Raw genomic sequence first — 26531 nt, 5'->3', positions numbered from 1 at the left:
GGTTCCAAAAATACATGGGACAAAAAGAGTAGGGGTCCCCCGTATTTTTGAAACCAGCACCGGGCTCCACTAGCTGCACAGATAATGCCACAGCCGGGGGTCACTTTAATACAGTGCCTTGCGGCCGTGGCATCAAATATCCAACTAGTCACCCCTGGCCGGGGTACCCTGGGGGAGTGGGGACCCCTTCAATCAAGCGCTCCATTGTAACCAATGGTGGGAACTTTCAGGTCAGCGGTTGACCGAAAGTGACCTCACCGCTGACCTGAAAGTTCCCACCATTGGTTACAATGGAGCGCATAGGCGCTACATTGTAACACTGCCGTGTGCCGCCTGTCATACAGTACAGGAGCACACAGCCGATCAGGAGGGTGCTACAACGTGGCGCTCCCTGATTGGCTGAAGAAACCCACTTAGACATCAGTTAGAGTGGGTTTCTGGCATTCGGGGAAAGGGGGCCCATGTGAAAACATGGGTCCCCTTTCAGTTTGTGGTCGGGTATCCGTTTTTTTATTTTTTCAAGTACGTGTATTACAAAAGGATTTACCGAGGAGCCTTCAACCATGGATTATGTGAGTATAATTTTTTCTACAGGTACACCATGGATTCTACTGGAGAAGAGGACCGACCTGCGTGGGAACATAAGGTAAGTATGTGTATATGGAGGTGTGGATGGATGTATTAAAGTTATACTTTCAAGGTGTGTGTGTGTAATGTCTTTTTTGGGGTATTTTTTTAGTAGTAGTACTACAGGTACCAGTTGGCCCATTTTTCCACCGCATGCTGGTACTTGTGGTTCTCCAAGTACCAGCTTGCGGGGGAGGCTTGCTGGGCCTTGTAGTACTGCTACTAAAAACAATATCAATCACTTTTCACAAAGGCTATCAGCCCCCCATCCGCAGCCTATTGGATGGGGGGGACAGCCTCGGGCTTCACCCCTGGCCCTTGGGTGGCTGGGGGGGGACGACCCCTTGATTGAAGGGGTCCCCACTCCCCCAGGGTACCCCGGCCAGGGGTGACTAGTTGGATATTTGATGCCACGGCCGCAAGGCACTGTATTAAAGTGACCCCCGGCTGTGGCATTATCTGTGCAGCTAGTGGAGCCCGGTGCTGGTTTCAAAAATACGGGGGACCCCTACTCTTTTTGTCCCCCGTATTTTTGGAACCAGGACCAGGCGCAGAGCCCGATGCTGGTTGCTTAAATATGGGGGAACCCCTGTCCATTTTTTTCCCATATTTCTGCAACCAGGATCGGCTCAAAGAGCCCGAGGCTGGTTTGCCTTAGGAGGGGGGACCCCATGCTATTTTTTTTCTGTAAATTTAGAACATTTCACCCCCCTTCCCACTGAAAAACATGCACGGATCTCATGGATCCGTGCATGCCTATACAAACACGGGATAAAAAAGCAGGTCTGTTTTTTTTAGCACTTTTTCATGATTTGTATTTTATCACGGCAGTGTTTGGCTATTGTCGGCAGTGTTTGTGTTTTGCACTTTTTAGTAAATTCCCGATTTCTAGCAAATTGCAGGTGTATTTGACCGATGGTGTATTGATTCGTGATTTTTTCCTAGGACTTCCAAAATATTACGAATGCCCTCATCACTGCCGTGATTTTTGCTTAGTAAATTACCGAGATGACACTTTGATGAAAAAACGGCATCTCGGTCAAAATCGGGACCTTAGTAAATATACCCCAATGTGTCCTTTTTGCCTACTTTCCTAATTATAAGTATATTCACATTTGGATTTAATTATAAGGATTACCCCATTGTTCCTTTGGTAACCCTTTTATTTTAATTGCATTTGCTGTGTAAAGTGAATTTTACATGTGCTTCCAACATCCATGCAATCAATCAGGGTATAAAAGTCCTTCGCCAACACTTAAGCAGAACCATTTTGAGCATCTTGTTGGATATACTACAATACATCTACAGTATTCCAAACACATTGCATCCACAATAGCTTATGGGTGGGATCAATCACAAATGAACTAGGATTTAATTGAGGCTACCACACTAGAGTGTACTTCCTTATCAATTTGACGTCCAGTCTTCAAAAACTGGCATTAGCATCTAGAGATGAGCGAGGTCGTTTCTCAGAGAACTGAACCCCCCTGAACATCCCGTTCCGAGACCGGATCCGAGTTCGGCTCGGGACTTGCTGCCTTATTTGGAAACCAGAGCGAGGCAAAACGTCATCATCCCGCTGTCATATTCTCCTGGGTTTTGGATTCCATATAAACAGCTACATAGCGCCGCCATTTTCACTCCGGTCTTGGAGAGTGAAGGAGACAGACCTCTGTCTCTCTGTGGGTGGTGGCATCAGGTGGGGTTAGTGTGTGCTCTAGAGGGTGCTTCTGCAGTCACTTTGGTGTACCTGTGCTGTGTTAGGGGTGCTGTCCTGGCTGTTACTGGTGTTTCATGTACTTATGGGTGCTGCAGCTGTACATGGGTGTAGTTGTCCTCCTGTATGCTATATAATGTAGGGGGTGCTGCTGTTAAAATAATATTACACTGGCCCGGTATGCTGTAAAAATTCAAGGGTGCAGTTGTTAAAAATTAAAAGCACACTGCTCCTGTATGCTGGAAAATATAGGGGTGCTGCTTTGAAAATAACATTACACTGACCCTGTATGCTCTAAAATATAGGAGTGCTGCTGTTAAAATAATATTACACTGGCCCTGTGTGCTGTAAAAATTAAAGGTGCAGTTAAAAAATTAAAAGTACACTGATCCTGTATGCTGTAAAATAAAGGGGTGCTGCTGCTAAAATAACATTACACTGCACTTGTTAAAAATTATAAGCACACTGCTCCTGTATGCTGCAAAGTATATGGGTGCTGCTGTTAAAATAATATTACACTGGCCCTGTATGCTGTACAAATTCAGGGGTGCAGTTCGTAAAAATTAAAAGCACACTGCTCCTGTATGCTGTAAAATATAGGGGTGCTACTGTTAAAATAACATTACATCAGCCCTGTATGCTGTAAAAATTCAGGGGTGCGGTTGTTAAAAATTAAAAGCATACTGCTCCTTTATGCTGTAAAATATAGGGGTGATGCTGTTAAAATATCATTACACTGGCTCTGTATGCTGTAAAAATACAGGGGTGCAGTTGTTCAAATAAAAGCACATTGGTCCCATATGCAGTAAGATTGCAGGGGTGCTGTGAAAATAAAGAGGCACTGTTCTGTGTCCTGTAATAATAAACTGGTGCTGTCCTATGAAATGGAGAACAATATTTTGAAGGGAAAAATAGTGGAAGATCAGTAACCACTTTCAGTTCCTAATACTAGTGCTGAAGCTGCTGCTGCCACCAGTCATGACATTGATGATGCAATTCCATCAACATCATCTGCTAAGGCTGATGCTTAATGTCATAGCGGGCATGTAAAATCCAAGAAGCAAAAATTATTAATAAAAGAAATTATCTGACTAGAAACTTAAATTTGCCAATATGCCAGTCACGAAATGAAGTGGCAAGGAAAGGCTAATGTTCATGTCTGGTGGCTCAGCTCCTCATGAGGATGGAAGCCCTCCTCCCTCTTGAAAAATGAAAAAAATTAAGCTTGTTCAAGCAAAGGAACAAACAACTGTGCGTTCAGAGATATCACAAATCCACAAGGAGAGTTAAAGTGTGTCCATGGCTGCGATGTCTAGGCCTGACCTTCCGAAGACTATATGGAAAGAGGAGGCTCCTACCACCATATGCACACCCCCTGCAAGTGCTGGGAAGAGCACCACCAGTCCAGTTTCTGATATTGAGATTGAGGATGTCACTGTAGACGTACATCATGATGAGGAGGATATTGGTGTAGCTGGCACCGAGGAGGAAGTTGACGATGAGAATTCTGATGGTTATGTGGTTTGTTTGAATAAGGCACCAGTGGAGACAGTTGTCCGTGGGATGAGAAAACCCATTGTTATGCCTGGGATAAATACCAAAAAAGCAACCTCTTTGGTGTGGAATTATTTCTCCACAAATCCATACAACAAGTGTTAAGCCATGTGTTGCCTTTGTCAATCCGTAAGAAGTAGTGGTAAAGATGTTAACCACCTAGAAACATCCTCCCTTATACGTCACCTGTAGTGCATTCATAAAAAGTCATTTTCAAATTCAAAAACTTTGGGTAAGAGTGTAAGCAGTCCATTGACACCTAAATCCCTTCTTCCTCTTGTACACAAGCTCCTGCAAGACACACCACCAACTCCCTCAATGTCAATTTCCTCCTAAGGGGTATATTCAATAACTGTCGGAAGCTGCCGTCTTGTTGTGAAGATGGCAGCTTCCGACAGTTTTAGATTAGAATGGGTTCCGACCTATTCATTACGGCCCTGTTTATTCTGACAAGTCGGGAAACCAGACTTGTCGGAATGCTGTCGGAACGCACGCTGATCGGCGGCTTCAGCCGCGATCAGCGTGCATTGTCTGAAGCGGTGCCAAACCCGACAGGTTTTAGCCCAGTTTCCGACAATCTCAATCCAACTTTAAAAAAAGTCGGATTGAGATAAATGATCTGAGACCAGGAGACGGGGGAGCTTCGGGGAAGCAGGGACCCAGAGGCAGCGTCCACCCAGCTCCAGCAAGTGACGTCCTGCTTGCTGGAGCCGGGCGGATGCTGCCGTGAGCATCCGCTGCTGCAGGCGCTGCTTCCCCGTCTCCTCCTCTCCTCCCCTGTCCGCTCAGTCTCCTCCGCTGCTCTCCCCTTCCCCCGGCGCCAGAGACATCTCCTCACCTCCGGCACTGCTGACAACTTCCCTCTCAGCTCCGGAGCTGCTGACCGCTCCCCCCTCACCCCCGGCACCGCTGACAGCTCCTTCTGCCGCTGCTGTCAGCGCACCCGCAGCGCTGACAGCAGCAGCAGGTCAGGAAACAGGGAACGGCCAAATCCGACAGTCGGATTTGGCCGCTCTTTTGAATAGGGATTGTCAGGTCCATTCCAACAACTGCATGTCGGAATGGACCCGACTCGTATTGAATATACCTTTAAGTGAGGAACGTAAGTAGTCCTGCAGGCAATGTCACTGGCTTGACTGACGAGTCCTCTCCTAACCAGGATTCCGCCGGAGGAACCTTAAGCAGTACGTATACTGCTGCTGGTGCCACTGCTGTTGTTGCTGCTGGGAGTCAATTGTCATCCCAGAGGGGATGTCGGAAGACCACTTATACTACTTCAACTAAGCAATTGACTGTCCAACAGTCCTTTGCGAGAAAGATGAAATATGACAGCAGTCATCCTGTTGCAAAGCGGATTACTGAGGCCATAACAACTATGTTGGTGTTAAACGTGCATCCGGTATCCGTCATTAGTGCACTGGGATTTAGACAGTTGATGGACGTACTGTGTCCCCGGTACCAAATCCCATTTATATTCAAATTCACTACGAAATCGATTTCCGGACTGTACAGGGACATTAAGAAAAGTGTCCTCAGCGTCCTGAAAAATCTGGTCGTACCTATTGTGTACTTAACCACGGACATGTGGACAAGTGGAGGCGCGCAAACTAAGGACTACATGACTGTGACAGCCCACTGGGTAGATGTATTGCCTTCCGCAGCTTAAACAGCAGCGGCACCAGTAGCAGCATCTCACAAATGGCAACTCATTCCTAGGCAGGCTACGCTATGTGTAACCGGTTTCCATAAGAAGCACACCGTTGACAACCTCTTATGGAAACTGAGGGATATCATTGCACAATGGCATACCCCACTTAGACTCTCCTGTGGATTCATGATATCGGACAACGCCACCAATATTGTGCGTTCATTGCATCTGGATGTCCCATGTTTTGAACATACAATTAATTTGGTGGTGCAGAATTTTTAAAAAATGGCAGGGGCATGCAGGAGATGCTGTCTGTTGCCCGAAAAATTGCGGGCCACTTTCGATATTCAGCCACTTTGTGCTGAAGACTGGTGTACCAGCAAACACTCCAGAACCTGCCCTGCCATCTCCTGAAGCAAGACGTGTTAACGAGGTTGAATTTAACACTCTATATGCTTCAGAAGATGGAGGAGTAGCAAACGGCCATTCAAGCCTATACATCCACCTACGATATAGACAAAGGAGGGGGAATGCACCTGACTCAAGCGCAGGGGAGAATGATTTCCGTGTTGTGAAAGGTTCTCCAACAATTCGAACTTGCTACATGTGAAATCAGTTCAGACACTGCCAGCTTGAGTCAGGTCATTCCCATCAACATGGTTTTGCAGAAGCAGCTGTAGAAAATGAAGGAGGGGCTAATACGGAGTGAATCCGCTAAGTTTGTGGGACTTGTGGATGGAGCCAATCATTGGCTTTGCCAGGATTCAGGGGTGGTCAATCTGTTGAAATCAGAGCGCTACATTTTGGCCACTGTGCTCGATCCTAGGTTTAAAACCTATGTTGTATCTCTCTTTCTGGAAGACACAAGTCTGCAGAGGTTCAAAAACCTGCTGGTGAGAAAATTGGCAACTCAAGCGGAACGTGACTCATCAACAGCTTCTCCTTCATTTTTTCCTGCAACTGGGGCTGCGAGGAAAAGGATAATATTTTCGAACCCACCTGCTAGCAGTGATGCAGGGCAGTCAAGAGCAAGTGTTGACATCTGGTCCAGACCGAAGGAGCTGCTAAGAATTACTGACATGTCTACTGTCACTGCATATGATTCTGTCACCATTGAAAGAATGGTGGAGAATTATATGGGTGACAGTATCCAAGTAGGTATGTCAGACAGTCAGTATGTATACTGACAGTAAAAAGAGGCAATTTGGAGGCCCTTGCACAAACTGGATTTATTTTACCTAAGTTGCCACCCCCCCTCCAGTGTGTACTCTGAAAGAGTGTTTAGTGCAGCCGGTAACCTTGTCAGCGATCGGCGCAGGAGGTTACTTCCAGAAAATGTGGAGAAGATGATGTTCATCAAAATGAATTATAAATTCCTCCAGGAACACCTTTACCAGCAATTGCCTACAGAAAGTACACAGGGACCTGTGATTGTGGATTCCAGTGGGAACAAATTAATACTCTGTGAGGAGGAGGATGTACACACTGAAAGGGGTGAGGAATCGGAAGATGAGGTCGACATCTTGCCTCTGTAGAGCTAGTTTGTGCAAGGAGACATTAATTGCTTCTTTTTTGATGGGTGGATTAATTGCTTATTTTTTTGTGGGGGCCCAAACAAACCAATCATTTCATCCACAGTTGTGTGGCAGACACTGTTGCTGAAATTATTGGTTTGTTAAAGTGTGCATGTCCTGTTTAAACAACATAAGGGTGGATGGGAGGTTCCAAGGACAATTCCATCTTGCACCTCTTTTTTCTTCTTTGCATTATGTGCTGTTTGGGGCCTAGTTTTTAAAACTGCCATATTGTCTGTCACTGCAGTGCCAATCCTAGATGGGTCTGTTGTTTGTGCCTCCCACTTGTGACGCTTAGCTTAGTCATCCAGTGACTTCAGTGCAACCTTTTGGCCTAAAAACAATATTGTGAGGTGTTAGGTATTCAGAACAAACTGTAAATGAGTGGAAATGAATGTTATTGAGGTCAAAATTACCCCCAAATTCTGTGATTTTAGCTATTTTTATCAAAAATCATCCAGATCCAAACTAGTGATGAGCGTGTTCGGATCCTCGGGATCCGAACGCGCCTGAACTTCACCTTTTTTTGCACGGGTCCGAGCAACTCGGATCCTCCCGCCTTGCTCGGTTAACCCAAGCGCGCCCGAACGTCATCATCCCGCGGTTGGATTCTTGCGAGATTCGTATACTATATAAGGAGCCGCGCGTCGCCGCCATTTTTCACTTGTACATTGGAGATGATCGTGAGAGAACGTGGCTGGCGTCCTCTCAGTTTCTATGTTCAGTGGGCTGTAAATATCTGTGCTCAGTGTGCTGCAAATATCTGTGCTCAGTGTGCTGCAAATATCTGTGCTCAGTGTGCTAATTGCTTTATTGTGGGGACTGGGGACCAGCAGTATTATACAGTAGGAGGACAGTGCAGAGTTTTGCTGACCAGTGACCACCAGTATTATACGTTCTCTGCCTGAAAAACGCTCCATATCTGTGCTGCATTGTAGTATATAGCAGGAGGACAGTGCAGAATTTTGCTGACCACCAGTATAACTATATATATAGCAGTACGGTACAGTAGTCCACTGCTCTACCTACCTCTGTGTCGTCAAGTATACTATCCATCCATACCTGTGGTGCATTTCAGTTTTGCACAGTTTGCTGACAACCAGTAAATAATATGTAGCAGTACGCTACAGAAGGCAACTGCCCTACCTACCTCTGTGTCGTCAAGTATACTATCCAGCCATACCTGTGGTGCATTTCAGTTTTCCACAGTTTGCTGACCACCAGTATACAATATATAGCAGTACGGTACAGTAGGCCACTGCTCTACCTACCTCTGTGTCATCAAGTTTACTATCCATCCATATCTGTGGTGCATTTCAGTTTTGCACAGTTTGCTGACCACCAGTATATAATATATAGCAGTACGGTACAGTAGGCCTCTGCTCTACCTACCTCTGTGTCGTCAAGTATACTATCCATCCATACCTGTGGTGCATTTCAGTTTTGCACAGTTTGCTGACCACCAGTATATAATATATAGCAGTACGGTACAGTAGGCCACTGCTCTACCTACCTCTGTGTCGTCAAGTATACTATCCATCCATACTTGTGGGGCATTTCAGTTGTGCACAGTATATATAGTAGTATGCCATTGCTATTGATATATTACTGGCATATAATTCCACACATTAAAAAATGGAGAACAAAAATGTGGAGGGTAAAATAGGGAAAGATCAAGATCCACTTCCACCTCGTGCTGAAGCTGATGCCATTAGTCATGGCCGAGACGATGAAATGCCATCAACGTCGTCTGCCAAGGCCGATGCCCAATGTCATAGTAGAGAGCATGTAAAATCCAAAAAAATAAAGCTCAGTAAAATGACCCAAAAATCTTAATCAAAATCGTCTGAGGAGAAGCGTAAACTTGCCAATGTGCCATTTACGACATGGGGCAATATTTACTAATATTCGTGTTTTGGCCGTTTTGAAGGGTGTTTGAACTGGAATGGTATCGGGTGCATTTTACTGCAACTTTTTGAATCCTGATACGATCATTCACTAAGCTGCCCAGTTTTGCACATTCGTTTTTTCCGATGTCGATGTGATTCGTAATATCAGGCAGTGTTTTACGGGAGTGATGAGTAAAACACTGCCTGAAGAAAACACAAGGAATCCCGTCCGGATCTGTGAGATCCGTGCAGGGCCTCATTGTGTACCTTAAAAAGTTGATTAAAGTCTTTAAAAATCTGAAAAAAATTGCATTGGGTCCCCCCTCCTAAGCACAACCAGCCTCGGGCTCTTTGAGCCGGTCCTGGTTGAAAAAATATGGGGAAAAAAATGACAGGGGTCCCCCCATATTTAATCAACCAGCACCGGGCTTTGCGCCTGGTCCTGGTTCCAAAAATACGGGGGACAAAAAGCGTAGGGGTCCCCCGTATTTCTGAAACCAGCACCGGGCTCCACTAGCTGGGGAGATAATGCCACAGCCGGGGGACACTTTGATATCGGTCCCTGCGGCCGTGCCATTAAAACCCCAACTAGTCACCCCTGGCCGGGGTACCCTGGAGGAGTGGGGACCCCTTCAATCAAGGGGTCCCCCCCTCCAGCCACCCAAGGGCCAGGGGTGAAGCCTGAGGCTGTCCCCCACATCCAAGGGCGGCGGATGGGGGGCTGATAGCCAAGTGTGAAATTGTGAATATTGTTTTTAGTAGCAGTACTACAAATTTCAGCAAGCCTCCCCCGCAAGCTGGTACTTGGAGAACCACAAGTACCAGCATGCGGTGGAAAACCAGGCCCGCTGGTACCTGTAGTTCTACTACTAAAAAAATACCCCAATAAAAACAAGACACACACACCGTGACAGTACAACTTTATTACATACATGCACACCTACATACACACATACTTACCTATGTTCCCAGGAGGCTCAGTCCTCTTCTCTATGTAGAATCCTAGGGGTACCTGTGAAAAATATTATACTCACAAAATCCAGTGAAGAATCCGGCCTTTGAATAATCCACGTACTTGGCAAAAAAAAAAACCGCAAACCCGACCACGCACTGAAGGGGTCCCATATTTACACATGGGACCCCTTTCCCCGACTGCCAGGACCCCCTCTGAACGAAAGTAACCTCACCGCTGACCGCAAAGTTCCCACCATTGGCTACAATGGAGCGCATAGGCGCTACATTGTATCACTGCCGTGTGCTGCCTGACAGACACTACAGGAGCACACAGCCAATCAGGAGGGTGCCATGACGTGGCGCTCCCTGATTGGCTGAAGGGACCCTCTTTGACTGGAGTCAGGGTGGGTCCTAGCAGTCGGGGAAAGGGGTCCCATGTGTAAACAATGGACCCCTTTCAGTGCGTGGTCGGGTTTGCGGGTTTTTTTATGCCAAGTACGTGGATTATTCAGAGGCCGGATTCTTCACTGGATTTTGTGAGTATAATTTTTTTTCACAGGTACCCCTAGGATTCTACATGGAGAAGAGGACCGAGCCTCGTGGGAACATAGGTAAGTATGTGTGTATGTTGGTGTGCACGTATGTAATAAAGTTGTACTGTCACGGTGTGTGTGTCCTGTTTTTATTGGGGTATTTTTTTAGCAGTAGTACTACAGTTACCAGCGGGCCCGGTTTTCAACCGCATGCTGGTACTTGTGGTTCTCCAAGTACCAGATTGCGGGGGAGGCTTGCTGGGACTTGTAGTACTGCTACTAAAAACAATATTCACAATTTCACATTTGGTTATCAGCCCCCCATCCGCCGCCCTTGGATGGGGGGGACAGCCCCGGGCTTCACCCCTGGCCCTTGGGTGGCTGGAGGGGGGGACCCCTTGATTGAAGGGGTCCCCACTCCTCCAGGGTACCCCGGCCAGTGGTGACTAGTTGGGGTTTTAAAGGCACGGCCGCAGGGACCGATATTAAAGTGTCCCCCAGCTGTGGCATTATCTCCCCAGCTATTGGAGCCCGGTGCTGATTTCAGTAAATACGGGGGACCCCTACGCTGTTTGTCCCCCATATTTTTGGAACTAGGACCAGGCACAGAGCCGGTGCTGGTTGATTGAATATGGGGGGACCCCTGTCATTACCCCCCCCATATTTTTTCAACCAGGACCGGCTCAAACAGCCCGAGGCTGGTTATGCTTAGGAGGGGGGACCCCACGCAATTTGTTTTCCCATTTTTACACTAAACAGACCCTTTCCCATAGATAACCATGCACAGATCTTACTGATCCGTGCATGGTTATCCAAACTCGACTGGAAAAAGCAGGTCTATTTTATTGCTGCTTTTTTTAAGGAATCGAAAAAAAACAGACCCCCACTTGAGCACTCAGAAACTAACACCCAAATACGAATGAATAGTGAATGCCCATATTCTATGAAATAACAGCCGCGTTTGACCGATGGTCTATTCATTCGTATTTGTGAACGTTGTCATTCAAACCATTACGAATAGTCCAAACACTGCCGAGATTCGTGCTTAGTGAATTCCCGGATTGGGACTTAGAAAAAAAAACACAAATCGGGCAAACTCTGATTTTTAGTAAATACTGGCCACGGAGTGGCAAGGAACGGCTGAGGGCCTGGCCTATGTTCATGGCTAGTGGTTCAGCTTCACGTGAGGATGCAAGCACTCATCCTCCTGCTAGAAAACTTAAAAGAGTTAAGATGGCAAAAGCACAGCAAAGAACTGTGCGTTCTTCTAAATCACAAATCCCCAAGGAGAGTCCAATTGTGTCGGTTGCGATGCCTGACCTTCCCAACACTGGACGGGAAGAGGTTGCGCCTTCCACCATTTGCACGCCCCCTGCAAGTGCTGGAAGGAGCACCCGCAGTCCAGTTCCTGATAGTCAAATTGAAGATGTCACTGTTGAAGTACACCAGGATGAGGATATGGGTGTTGCTGGCACTGGGGAGGAAATTGACAAGGAGTATTCTGATGGTGAGGTGGTTTGTTTAAGTCAGGCACCCGGGGAGACACCTGTTGTCCGTGGGACGAATATGGCCATTGACATGCCTGGTCAAATTACAAAAAAAATCACCTCTTCGGTGTGAAATTATTTCAACAGAAATGCGGACAACTGGTGTCAAGCCGTGTGTTGCCTTTGTCAAGCTGTAATAAGTAGGGCTAAGGACGTTAACCACCTAGGAACATCCTCCCTTATACGTCACCTGGACCGCATTCATCAGAAGTCAGTGACAAGTTCAAAAACTTTGGATGACAGCGGAAGCAGTCCACTGACCACTAAATCCCTTCCTCTTGTAACCAAGCTCCTGCAAACCACACCACCAACTCCCTCAGTGTCAATTTCCAACTTAGACAGGAAAGCCAATAGTCCTGCTGGCCATGTCACTGTCAAGTCTGACGAGTCCTCTCCTGCCTGGGATTCCTCCGATGCATCCTTGAGTGTAACGCCTACTGCTGCTGGCGCTGCTGTTGTTGCTGCTGGGAGTCGATCGTCATCCCAGAGGGGAAGTCGGAAGACCACTTGTACTACTTCTAGTAAGCAATTGACTGTCCAACAGTCCTTTGCGAGGAAGATGAAATATCACAGCAGTCATCCTGCTGCAAAGCGGATAACTCAGGACTTGGCAGCCTGGGTGGTGAGAAACGTGTTTCCGGTATCCACCGTTAATTCACAGGGAACTAGAGACTTGATTGAGGTACTGTGTCCCCGGTACCAAATACCATCTAGGTTCCATTTCTCTAGGCAGGCGATACCGAAAATGTACACAGACATCAGAAAAAGGGTCACCAGTGTCCTAAAAAATGCAGTTGTACCCAATGTCCACTTAACCACGGACATGTGGACAAGTGGAGCAGGGCATACTCAGGACTATATGACTGTGCCAGCCCACTGGGTAGATGTATTGCCTCCTGCAGCAAGAACAGCAGCGGCGGCACCAGTAGCAGCATCTCGCAAACGCCAACTCGTTCCTAGGCAGGCTACGCTTTGTATCACTGCTTTCCATAAGAGGCACACAGCTGACAACCTCTTACGGAAACTGAGGAACATCATCGCAGAATGGCTTACCCCAATTGGACTCTCCTGGGGATTTGTGACATCGGACAACGCCACCAATATTGTGCGTGCATTGCATCTGGGCAAATTCCAGCACGTCCCATGTTTTGCACATACATTGAATTTTGTGGTGCAGAATTATTTAAAAAAACGACAGGGGCGTGCAAGAGATGCTGTCGGTGGCACGAAGAATTGCGGGCCACTTTCGGCATTCAGCCACCGCGTGCCAAAGACTGGAGCACCAGCAAACAGTCCTGAACCTGCCCTGCCATCATCTGAAGCAAGAGGTGGTAACGAGGTGGAATTCAACCCTCTATATGCTTCAGAGGATGGAGGAGCAGCAAAAGTCCATTCAAGTCTATACATCCACCTACGATATAGGCAAAGGAGGGGGAATGCACCTGACTCAAGCGCAGTGGAGAATTATTTCAACGTTGTGCAAGGTTCTGCAACCCTTTGAACTTGCCACACGTGAAGTCAGTTCAGACACTGCCAGCCTGAGTCAGGTCATTCCCCTCATCAGGCTTTTGCAGAAGAAGCTGGAGACATTGAAGGAGGAGCTAAAACAGAGCGATTCCGCTAGGCATGTGGGACTTGTGGATGGAGCCCTTAATTCGCTTAACCAGGATTCACGGGTGTTCAATCTGTTGAAATCAGAGCACTACATTTTGGCCACCGTGCTCGATCCTAGATTTAAAACCTACGTTGTATCTCTCTTTCCGGCAGACACAAGTCTGCAGAGGTTCAAAGACCTGCTGGTGAGAAAATTGTCAAGTCAAGCGGAACGTGACCCGTTAACAGCTCCTCCTTCACATTCTCCCGCAACTGGGGGTGCGAGGAAAAGGCTTCTGTCACCATTGAAAGAATGGTGGAGGATTATATGAGTGACAGCATCCAAGTAGGCACGTCAGACAGTCCGTACGTATACTGGAGCCGCTCACCTTGTCAGCAATCGGCGTACGAGGTTACTTCCAGAAAATGTGGAGAAGATGATGTTCATCAAAATGAATTATAATCAATTCCTCCGTGGAGACATTCACCAGCAATTGCCTCCTGAAAGTACACAGGGACCTGAGATGGTGGATTCCAGTGGGGACGAATTAATAATCTGTGAGGAGGGGGATGTACACAGTGAAAGGGGTGAGGAATCGGAGGAAGAGGAGGAGGTGGACATCTTGCCTCTGTAGAGCCAGTTTGTGCAAGGAGAGATTGATTGCTTCTTTTTTTGGTGGGGGCCCAAACCAACCAGTCATTTCAGTCACAGTCATGTGGCAGACCCTGTCGCTGAAATGATGGGTTTGTTAAAGTGTGCATGTCCTGTTTATACAACATAAGGGTGGGTGGGAGGGCCCAAGGACAATTCCATCTTGCACCTCTTTTTTCTTTCATTTTTCTTTGCATCATGTGCTGTTTGGGGACTATTTTTTGAAGTGCCATCCTGTCTGACACTGCAGTGCCACTCCAAGATGGGCCAGGTGTTTGTGTCGGCCACTTGTGTCGCTTAGCTTAGCCATCCAGTGACCTTGGTGCACCTCTTTTTTTCTTTGCATCATGTGCTGTTTGGGGACTATTTTTTAAATCTGCCATCCTGTCTGACACTGCAGTGCCACTCCTAGATGGGCCAGGTGTTTGTGTCGGCCACTTGGGTTGCTTAGCTTAGTCACACAGCTACCTCATTGCGCCTCTTTTTTTCTTTGCATCATGTGCTGTTTGGGGACTATTTTTTTGAAGTGCCATCCTGTCTGACACTGCAGTGCCACTCCTAGTTGGGCCAGGTGTTTGTGTCGGCCACTTGTGTCGCTTAGCTTAGTCACACAGCTACCTCATTGCGCCTCTTTTTTTCTTTGCAACATGTGCTGTTTGGGGACTATTTTTTTGAAGTGCCATCCTGCCTGACACTGCAGTGCCACTCCTAGATGGGCCAGGTGTTTGTGTCAGCCACTTGGGTCGCTTAGCTTAGTCAACCAGCGACCTCGGTGCAAATTTTAGGACTAAAAATAACATTGTGAGGTGTGAGGTGTTCAGAATAGACTGAACATGAGTGGAAATTATGGTTATTGAGGTTAATAATACTATGGGATCAAAATGACCCCAAATTCTATGATTTACGCTGTTTTTGAGGGTTTTTTGTAAAAAAACACCCGAATCCAAAACACACCCGAATCCGACAAAAAAATTTCAGGGAGGTTTTGCCAAAACGCGTCCGAATCCAAAACACGGCCGCGGAACCGAATCCAAAACCAAAACACAAAACCCGAAAAATTTCCTGTGCACATCACTAATCCAAACCCAAAAGGGTAGTTTTGGCAAAACCAATCCAGATCCAAAACACAAGTGGGGATCCAGATCCTAAACCAAAACACAAAACACAAAAAGTGTCCACCGCACATCTTTATTAGCATTCATACCCGGAGTAATCAAACTTCCATCTGGTATTATCTGCCTGATAAGCAGTTCTGACTGAAGCTATAGCAAATATACCTCACCACCATGTGTGCATACACCATATTTCACATTCTATGTAATAGAAGAAGCTCCAATTTTATATCTCATATACTACAATTAAAATTGCCCTCTTTCCCCAATCAGGTTATCATAAGTTTAAATGATCAATGACTATAAACGGACTGTTTTAATGAGTCCATCCAGGAATAATCAGAAGCACTAATGGTAAAAACCACCTCAAATGTAGCTTTGGTATACTGTATATCACTGTGATTAGAATCAAACAGATGCCCTTTACATCTTTTCAAGTATTGTTCTTTTGTTTTTCTTTTTTTTATTGGAAGCCGGGAATGTGCAGTCCTTTTCTTTCCATGAATTCTATTCCAGTGGACAAACTGATTTAAGCAAAATTTTATTAAACTGATGTACTTTTGCAGTATAATGTCTGCTTATGAAACTGACACAGCTATATGTGTAACCAGGGCTGCCATCACAATTGCAGGGACCCCCACCAAAAAAAAAAGATTCTGCAACACTGCTCCGCCCCTATGTGATGTCACATATAGAAGGATCGTTGCGCACCTGCAGCAATGATTCACAGAGTGCTGATACACAGGGAAGGCTTGTTTTAAGAAGTCCTCCTTGCACATCAACACGCTGTTGTTGTGCAGCCTGGTGCAGCTCTTCAGATATCGGGGTTAATTCCAAGTTGATCGCAGCAGGAATTTTGTTAGCAGTTGGGCAAAACCATGTGCACTGCAGGGGAGGCAGATTTAACATGTGCAGAGAGAGTTAGATTTGGGTGTGGTGTGTTCAATCTGCAATCTAATTTGCAGTGTAAAAATAAAGCAGCCAGTATTTACCCTGCACAGAAACAAAATAACCCACCCAAATCTAACTCTCTCTGCACATGTTATATCTGCCTCCCCTGCAGTGCACATGGTTTTGCCCAACTGCTAACAAAATTCCTGCTGCTATCAACTTGGTATTACCCCCATCGTCAGTAGGAGCCAACAGTGGGTTTCCCTCTCTGTAAGGGCCGGTACTCCAGTCCCCGCAGTCCGTCCCCTCCCACTGATGCCGGCCCTGTGTGTAACAGAAACAAGTACATGCAACTGAGAAAAGCACAACATATGCAACTGAAAGAGCTATACAGTATATATTGTAAAATCACATATAAGATTGAATAGTGCTGTATACACAGGTGGCAATATGGGTGTTTTTTAGTCAAAGACAGGAAAGACAGGTCAATCCACCATCTGTGCTCTACTGTTACCACACACTGCATTGCTGCACCGAAAAAGCCAACACTGCCTGACCAGTCTGTTTGTGTTTAATGCACAATAGGAGCTGCCCGGCAGAGACCTGTGTCTTTCCTTCAGATGCCAGGCAATTATGTACTTTGTACAGTTGCATGAAGACTGGCCCTGCTAGGAGTTACCTCCTCTTCACCGCCAATGATATTAAGAGAGTTGCAGTTAGTGGCAAAGAAATGCAAGCACCTAATTAAATCTAGGGCACCCCTTGCAGTCATATTTAATGCAGGTGGTTAAACAAATGTGTGTTTTATGAATTAATTATGCAGATAACATACTGTCATTGTAAAGGGTCATAAAAACATGCTGTATTGCACTGAGTTTCTATAATGATTGCTAGCATGACTGCAAACGGAGACTTTTGAATTTCAAATCAATTTCACAGTTCATGACAGCTCCAATTATTAATATTTCCTGAGCAATGTCTAAAGTGACATCAACATGGAATTCTGAAGTGTAAACATGTTGTAGTGTGAGCATCCAGCTTATAATATATGGGCAGCAAAAACTCCACAGTGCAGGATATCATAAATGTGTTTTCAAAGAGCACAAACAATGGATGATAGAATAGCAGAATAGCAAGAAATGGCCAGAATCATCATTCACTGACGTCTTAATAAATGGATGTCACACAGTGGTGCACATCTAGTCCTAATCTGAAGAAGACTACAGCTAAAAGTACTTGTTTCAAAGGTGAAGGGTTTTTGGTGGTTCTTAATGTTGTGGGGCGTTTTTTCTTGCATTTATTTGTAGTCATTCCCATAAAAGACAAGGTCAATGCTAATTGCTATAATGGTACTATGGGGGTTATTTAGGTTTGTTAGCTAACCAAATAAGCACACTAATGGGCAAAACCATGTTGCACTGCAGGTGAGGCAGATATAACATGTGCTGAGTTATTTAGATTTGCATTATTAGAAATGCTATATTATCTACAAGCAAATATAATTAAATATTAAAAATAATATCAACATTGGCTTTATTAGTCATCATGAATCTGTGCTGAAAAGCACGACAGGACTCTAAATCAGCATATACAGTATACTGTAAAATGTCAATTATTATTGTGGGTTGGGTATGAAATGGCAGCTGTCGGGTAGCCAGCTAACAGGAGAGCATCCAGACAGTAGAAATCCTGACAAGGGGCAGAAAGTAGACTAACCATTTCCCTACCCTACACTAACCTATGCCTCCATTTTAGGTGCCTTACCCTTTTCCCTAACCCCCACAGCCTAACCCTAATAACGCTTCCTGGCACAATAAGCATACACACTCCTCATCTTAACCCTAAAACTCCTGGGGGTTGCCTGAACCTGACCCCCTATCCATGGTGTAGTACTTATTTACCACTGTGTGTGGTCGACTCGGATCCCAATGGTCTGGATTCCAGCGTCTGTGTCTTGGACCCTTTTGGGAATCCAGTGTCAGCATTCCATTGTGTGTTGGGATTTCGGCGCTGGTATCTCATGCGCCGGGATCCCGACTATTGTATTGTAACGGCTTCCCATTATTACATGGTCTATATATCACTATATGGTGACAGAAATGCAATAGAAAATCTATTTGCAAAATTTGTCTTTCAAATTTTAATAATAAAGTGTCCAGTTCACAAAATCCTAATAAGGCAACAGCAATTAAAGGATCATAGTCATACAATTTCTACCAAAATCTTTCTTAAATAGCATTCCCATATGCTCTTAATGAAGAAGCTATCGCCATATACAGTAGCAGTCAGCAAAGGATAATGTTGGGAATACCTAGTTATTGCTATTAAGACCTTTGGGGCTCATTAAATAGGTAGAAGCCCAACTGTATCTTTAATCCCTAATTTCACAGGAATTAAGCCTTTTTTTCTCTATCATAAACACACAAGGGCCCTCATTCCGAGTCGTTCGCTCTGTATTTTTCATCGCATCGCAGGGAAATTCCGCATAGTGCGCATGCGCAATATTCGCACTGCGACTGCGCCAAGTATCTTTGCTATGAAGATAGTATTTTTACTCACGGCTTTTTCATCGCTCCGGCGATCGTAATGTGATTGACAGGAAATGGGTGTTACTGGGCGGAAACACGGCGTTTTATGGGCGTGTGGCTGAAAACGCTACCGTTTCCGGAAAAAACGCAGGAGTGGCCGGAGAAACGGGGGAGTGGTTGGGCGAACGCTGGGTGTGTTTGTGACGTCAAACCAGGAACGACAAGCACTGAAATGATCGCACAGGCAGAGTAAGTGTGGAGCTACTCTAAAACTGCTAAGTAGTTTGTGATCGCAATATTGCGAATACATCGGTCGCAATTTTAAGATGCTAAGATACACTCCCAGTAGGCGGCGGCTTAGCGTGTGTAACTCTGCTAAATTCGCCTTGCGACCGATCAACTCGGAATGAGGGCCAATATTTATTATTATATAATAATAAAAATAATAATAATAATCAATATGCAATATTTATAATTATTATTATTATTATATAATTATATAATAATAATAATAATAATAATAATAATAAGCAATATGCACAACTTTTTAAATATCGGTATTTTGACCGTATCAACATTTTTAATGTCATATTTTGACCGTGTCGGTATTTTTACCTTGTCGGTATTTTGACCATCGGTCAATGGTTGGCGGTATTTTGACTGTCGGGATTTTGACTGTAGGTAAATTGACTGCATCCCATGTACAGTAAATGATAGACTGTTTTATCTGCATAAAAGAGCGTTGTTTGTACTGTATGCAAAAACGTATGAGGGAAATGTAATCCTTTATTATGTTAACAGGAAGCTTTAAAAGAGAATAAGAAAACTAAACATACTGTATATGCTACTGTAGACATATTTCCTAAACCTCAAAGCATTATCTTGAAGCTCACAAGCATGTTCTTTATTTGTTTACTGTCTCTGCTATTTTTATGAAATGTATATTATATAAATCTTGATTGTTACTATATGTCATTATGGGCTTGCATTAGCATCAACATTATAGCTGAAAGGAAAAGATCTGATAGTAGTATCATTGTTGATTTCATGACGTTGCTGTCTTAGAAGTACATTATATTTGATTCTCACGAATAAGAAAAGCCAGCTATGCTGTAAATTACTTAAAAATCTATTTGAGTCAACATTTTCTACAATAATTACTGTAGATTCCAGAAATAAGTTGGATATTGAATCATATATCCCCAACCTGTCACATATTGCTCCCATTATGTAGGTTGTGGGGTGCCAAGGTAGAAACAGATGCATGAATAGCATGCATTTCCAATGCAAATGCACCATTTTGGTTACATGAAACTAGTGATGTGCGGCAGGCTCTTTTCGTGTTTTGGTTTTGGATCTGGATCCTCGCTCGTGTTTTGGATCTGGATTGGTTTTGCCAAAACCACCCTTTCGGGTTTTGGTTTTGGATCTGGATGATTTAAAAAGAAATCTATAGACAAAAAATAATATACAAGTGAAAGTGTAATTAAAGACCAGAAGGATTAATAAATGTTATAAGGGGGTGCTAAATAGGATCTCGCAGTGTACTACCCAAAAGCAGCCCAGCCCCACCAATCCAGGGGGAACCGCTCCCCAATCCCACCTAAATCTCTCTGCACATGTTATATCTGCCCCCCCCCCCCCCCCCCCACTGCAGTGCACATGGTGTTGCCCATTAGAGAACAATCTTTCTGCTGCGATCAGGTCTGAATTAGACCCTAAATTTTATATCGCTAGTTAATATATTTGTATTCAATTTAATTGTTGCCGAAACAGCATTTGTAGTGTAGTATGGTACCTAGGGAGACACTAGGGAGTATATTTACGAATTGATATTTTCTTAGGCACGTCAAAATTTAACCCTTAGATAAAACTGACAACAGAAAAAGGAACTAATGCCATTGGAATAGCATAATGTAGATGATACAGTAGGATTACTGTAGCATGAGTTTCAGAATTTCTTTTTTTTTATTATTTTTTATTAAGTACTTTTTTATTAAATTTTATCCATTTAATCATACATACATATAACAACACATACAACAATAATTCTCTAGTCAATCTCCATACAAGATAAAAATTACAATTCATTGTATTCAACAAGTTATCAATGAATCATATAAATTATAGCAGCAGTCTATATATACAAGAACTTGCACTGGATCCTGCTTGAATTTGCATCCGGCGCGTGTGCCCCAGCATTGTTCCTCAGCAGCTTTTTCCACTGCCAATTACATCATCCTTATTACCCTCCCCATAACTTTATTAGACATGATTTCAGTGCCCCACTCTACTATATCTTTAACCCCACTGGTGCACTTATCCAATTTTAATCAGTTTTCTCTTTAGTCCCTGTATTTACTATCTCATATTAATTTCCAGTATTTTCCCAGGAAATATACTTCACCTTTGCATAAAGTGCTTATTTTTCGTGAACAATACATTCCCACGCCCCCCCATCCCTACATATTCCTTCCCTTTTATTTCTAAATCCTATATAATTATAGTGTAGTAACATTTTGTACTTCCCAACTTTATACTTTAATATTAGTGCAATAAGTGCTAACTTTAACCGCTTTTATATATAAACTCATTACATGATTACTGGAACATCCCACGTACCCAATGCCATTTCCATATTCAAGCAGCTCCCAATATATAAATATCTTTACACTTGACGTGCCATGCAATCATATTCAAGCAAGCGAAGGGGGCGTGTCTGCACCATGCTCATTATCCTAGGTAAGATCAACCGATCTCTTTTAATACTTGGATTGTATCCATCTACCCCATATATTCACAAATTTATTCTCGGCCTTTCGGGAGGCATACACATATTTTTCATGTGCTTCTGTCAGGTTAACAAGTGCTATCCAGTTGTTTATTTCTGGACCCACTGGAGCCAACCACCTCTTAGCAATTACCACCTTGGCCAATGAACACAGTATTATGACATATTTTTTATCGTTTACATCTAGAACATTGTACTCTATTATCCCCAGAGAGCAAAACCTGGCGGTTAACACACTTTCTGGTGCTCCCGTATTAATCGATACTTGAATTACTCTTCTCCAAAAGACACCCAACTCAGGGCATTCCCACAACAAATGCCAAAAAGTGCCTGGGACATTCACACATTTTGGGCATATATCCAAATTCCTACCTGCAAACTTCATTAATCTTACTGGAGTTAAATATGTCCTATGCAGTATAAGCAACTGTATCTGATGGAATCTTATTGAGTTTGTAGCCCTCTGAAACAATGTCAATGCCAAACTCCATGCTTCCTCACTCATTGGACCAATGTCCCTTTCCCATTTATCTTTAAGATTAGGGAGATCCTCCAGAAAATGTGCATTTGTCAAAAAATTGTAAATGCTTTACTTGGCCCAATATCCCTTAAGAATTTTTTAACAGGTGAGTCTGCTATATATATAGGTGATTCATGGAATTGGGCTGATTATGCATGTCTCAGTATAAAAGAATTACCCTGGTACGTCAAATTCTTCTCTCAACTGTGAAAAGGATTTAATTATCTGAGAACTGTATAATTGGCCTATTGTGGAGATGCTATTAGAGCCCCAGGCATTGTCCGACTGTAAATATCTCAACTCTCTTAACCCTTTTGAGTTCCTCAGGGGGGTATCTGGATCTAATCCCTCATACTCTATTAATCTGGTAGCCTGACTCCAAACATTTTCTGCCTGGGCAACTACAGCCGGAGCTATACGAGAAAGGATCCCAGATAATAACATTTGTACTGGAGTGTGTCCTATGTTGGCCTGTGCTAAGAGAAAGCATATCTGTTTATTTGCCTGCTCTTCCCATATCCATTTTTGTATATGTGCCAATTGCGCCGCAATATAATATAGTTTCAAATTTGGAAGTGCCATCCCACCTTTTTTTCTCGACCTAGTTAAGGTATTTATTTGAATTCTTGGATGCTGATTTCTCCAAACCAGTGATGATATCATACTATTCAATTTCCTAAATATTGAATCTGTTAAATACACTGGGGACTGTTTAAAAACATATAGAAATTTTGGTTGAACCACCATTTTTACTAAGTTTACGCGACCCATTACTGTAAGTGGTAATTTATTCAAAGATTTTATCTTAACTCCTAAGTATTCAAATAATGGATGAATATTAAGAGAAACAAAATCTAAAGGGGACACTGTTATCCAAATACCTAAATATTTGAAACTTTTAACACATTGGAGGGGTGTAGTTTTATTTGAGATACTAAAAGTGAATTTCCCGAAAGTGGAAGAATGCAGGACTTCCCCCAATCAATATGAATCCCGAATATCCCCAAATTTTTTAATTATTTCCAGAATTATGGGCATTGAAGTACCGTAGTTTGACAAAAACATTAATATGTCATCTGCATACAATGCCACTGGAACTCTCCCTTCACCAACTCTAAGTCCCACTATCTCTTGATGATCTCAAATAATACAAGCTAGCCGCTCAATTGCCAATGCAAATAAACTTAGGGATAAAAGGACACCCCTGTCTCGTTCCCCTCGACAAGGAGAATGGAGATGATACATACCCATTTATTCACACCCGAGCCTTGAGTCCTTTTATAATAATTGGACCCATTTAATAAATACTGGCCCGATACCGACAGCTCTCATAACTTCCCATAAGAATGACCATTCTACAGCGTCAAAGGCCTTAACTACATCTAATGAGACAACCTCTGAGAGAGGTTCATCCTCCTCAGAAATCTGCAAATGTGAAAACAATCTTCGTAAATTAACTGAAGTTGACTTCCCAGTTATGAAACCTGCCTGGTTAGGATGTATAATTGATGTCAAAACTCGACTAAGTCGAGCAGACAGAACCTTTGCTAATATTTTGGCGTCTGTTGAAATTAATGAAATCGGTCTATATGATTCAATTATCTCAGGGTCTTTTCCTGTTTTTGGAATAATGACTATTACTGCTTCTGACATAGAACCTAGGATAGCACTTTCCTCATAGAAAGAATTAAACATTTGTAGCAGTCTTGGAGTGAATAGCGCCATGTGTCTTCTATAAACCTCTATAGGAATGCCATCTGACCCAGGTGCTTTACCCCCAGAGAAGGATTTAATGGCCCTTTCAATCTCCGCTCTTGTTATGGGGGCCTCTAGTGCAATAATGTTCCCAATAATGTTGGCCGTTTTATATTGGAGACATATCTTGATATCTTTGCCTGGCTGCATTTTAACTTAGTTTTATACACCTCCCTAAAATAGTCTACAACGGTTTCCACAATCTCAGAAGTGGTATTGACCAAGGTCCCACTTTTAGTCTGAACCTTGGTGATCACATTTGAGGGTCTATCTGCCTGAGACAAATAGGTCAAATAACTACCCGACATATCGGCATTAAAGTATCGGGAGTGTGAGGTAAATAACATTCTACGTGCCGCACCCTCTCCCAAATATGCTTTCCAATCCACTTGTGCTTCTAGCCAAGCATCCTTGGAGGATTCTAGATTGTCATTTAAGTAGGCCAGTTCTAAAATATTACACTTCATTTCTAATTCATTGGCCCTTTTCCTATTTGCCACTTTCAACTCTGCTATTCTTTTTATCAATGACCCACGCAAAAAGGCCTTGAATGCATCCCAAACTATTGTTGAAGTGGCAGAACCTATATTCTCATTCAGGAAATCTGCCCATATTAATTCTAATTCTGACCCAGATCCCATCTGAACTAACCATGTCGGGTGGCATTTCCAATATGATAGTCCCCTGTCCTTTTCCATAGCTAATTGTATCAAAACTGGTGAATGATCAGATATGCCTCTTGTTTTGCATACTATGATAGACACACTGGACAATATTGTTTTCGATACTAGTACCATATCAATTCTAGAAAAGGAGTGATAAGATTGAGAAAAACATGAGTACTGTTTCACATTAGGGTTTCTATCTCGCCATGGATCTACCCATCCCAAATCTGCCTCAAATGTTGATAAATCCCTGTTACCTCGAGGGATCTGAGTGGCTGATTTCCACCATCTATCCATACGAGGCTCAAGGACATTATTAAAGTTTCCAATACAGATAACTGGGGAGTCCTGAGATATTGCTACAAATTCAACAGCCTTCCTTAGAACCTCATATGTAAATGGTGGAGGGATATAGATTGCCAGTAAATAAATCTGTATTGAGTGTATAACAAAGTTTAAGAATACATATCTGCCACCTGGGTCTATCTTAACCTCATTACATACAAATGGCATTTTTTTTTAATAAGCACTGACACTCCCCTAGATGATGAGGTATAGGGAGCATGAAATGCCCATCCTACCCAGGGCTTCTTTAAGGACATAAGTTTTCCCCCAGTTAAATGTGTTTCGGAGATATATGGAATATCTGCTCCATATTGTTTTATCTGTCTAAGGTCTAGAGCGCACTGTATTTAAGCATTAATACCTCTCACATTCCATGTAACAATTTTAACTATCTATACTACCTATTTGCCATGGCCGAGTACCCTTCCTGTGGATTACCCCGATTATCCTTATTAACACACAAGTACTGTTGCCTCCATCCTTAATCTGCCATGCACAGACTGCTCCCTCAACTTTTGAACACCCGCACATCACATAGTAATACATAGAGCGACCAGACATTAAAATACATACAAACAATAAGAAAACAAACCCCTTTCCCCCCACCCTGTATACCATCCCCATTGAGGCATACCTAATTCCCTACCAATACCTTTATTCAAACATAGAGCCCCTTAGGGGCATACACCCTCTTTGAATCTACTCTAATAGGGGCAGTAAATACCAATGACCACCAGACACGGTGAGCTCTCCAACATTTTTTAGGATAACTGTAATTACAATATGTATTTCCTTCTGCAACACAGGAGAATAATAATAACAAAAAAAAATTCCTCCCTCCCCATCTCTCCTTTCCCTCCATATACAGGACACGTATACCCATGCTTCAATATACCTGCGTATCCATATCTAGGCACACATGTCCACATGGCAATTGGTCAACCAACTCTGAAGACCATATTAGCCACCTTAATCATTTGCAGACAAATCCTAGACAAATACCCTCTTCAATATGCAAAATCGGGGAACATAGAGATTTTAGCCCCCTTACATTCTAATGGACCCTTACTGTGAGACTGTCTCATCATTGTATCACGATCATGATAGTTCAAAACTTTTATAATAAGAGTACGAGGTGGAGCCCCCAAAGGTAATGGATGAAAGGGAATTTGATTGGCCCTTTCCACTACGAATTGCCCAGAAAAAGAGTCTCTCCCAAACTTATCACATAGCCATTTTTCTATGAATTTTTCGGGATTTCTACCCTCCTCATGCTCAGGAAGACCCACTAGTCTAACATTATTTCTACGTAACCTTCCCTCAATGTCCGAGATTTTGTTTTGCATACTCGACATCTGGTTTGTTAACAATTTGACATGGACCTTTAGCTGAACATGTGAATCCTCTATGGTAGAAACTCGTACCTCAGCCTCATTCACTCTCTCACGTACTTTTTGCACATCCTAACGCAGCAAAGAAATATCCGATTGGACCATACCAATCTTTTCTGATAAACGCTGATCACCTCAGTATACTGCTTCCAGTATTTGCGGTAATGTTAATTCTGCAGAGTTAAAAGAACTGTTTGCTTTTGATGGAGTTGTTTGAGGTGTAGGGGTAGGTGCCTGGGAACTAC

Source organism: Pseudophryne corroboree, chromosome 5 (assembly GCF_028390025.1).
Source record: "Pseudophryne corroboree isolate aPseCor3 chromosome 5, aPseCor3.hap2, whole genome shotgun sequence".
Taxonomy (NCBI): domain Eukaryota; kingdom Metazoa; phylum Chordata; class Amphibia; order Anura; family Myobatrachidae; genus Pseudophryne; species Pseudophryne corroboree.
This window is presented reverse-complemented; position numbering follows the sequence as displayed.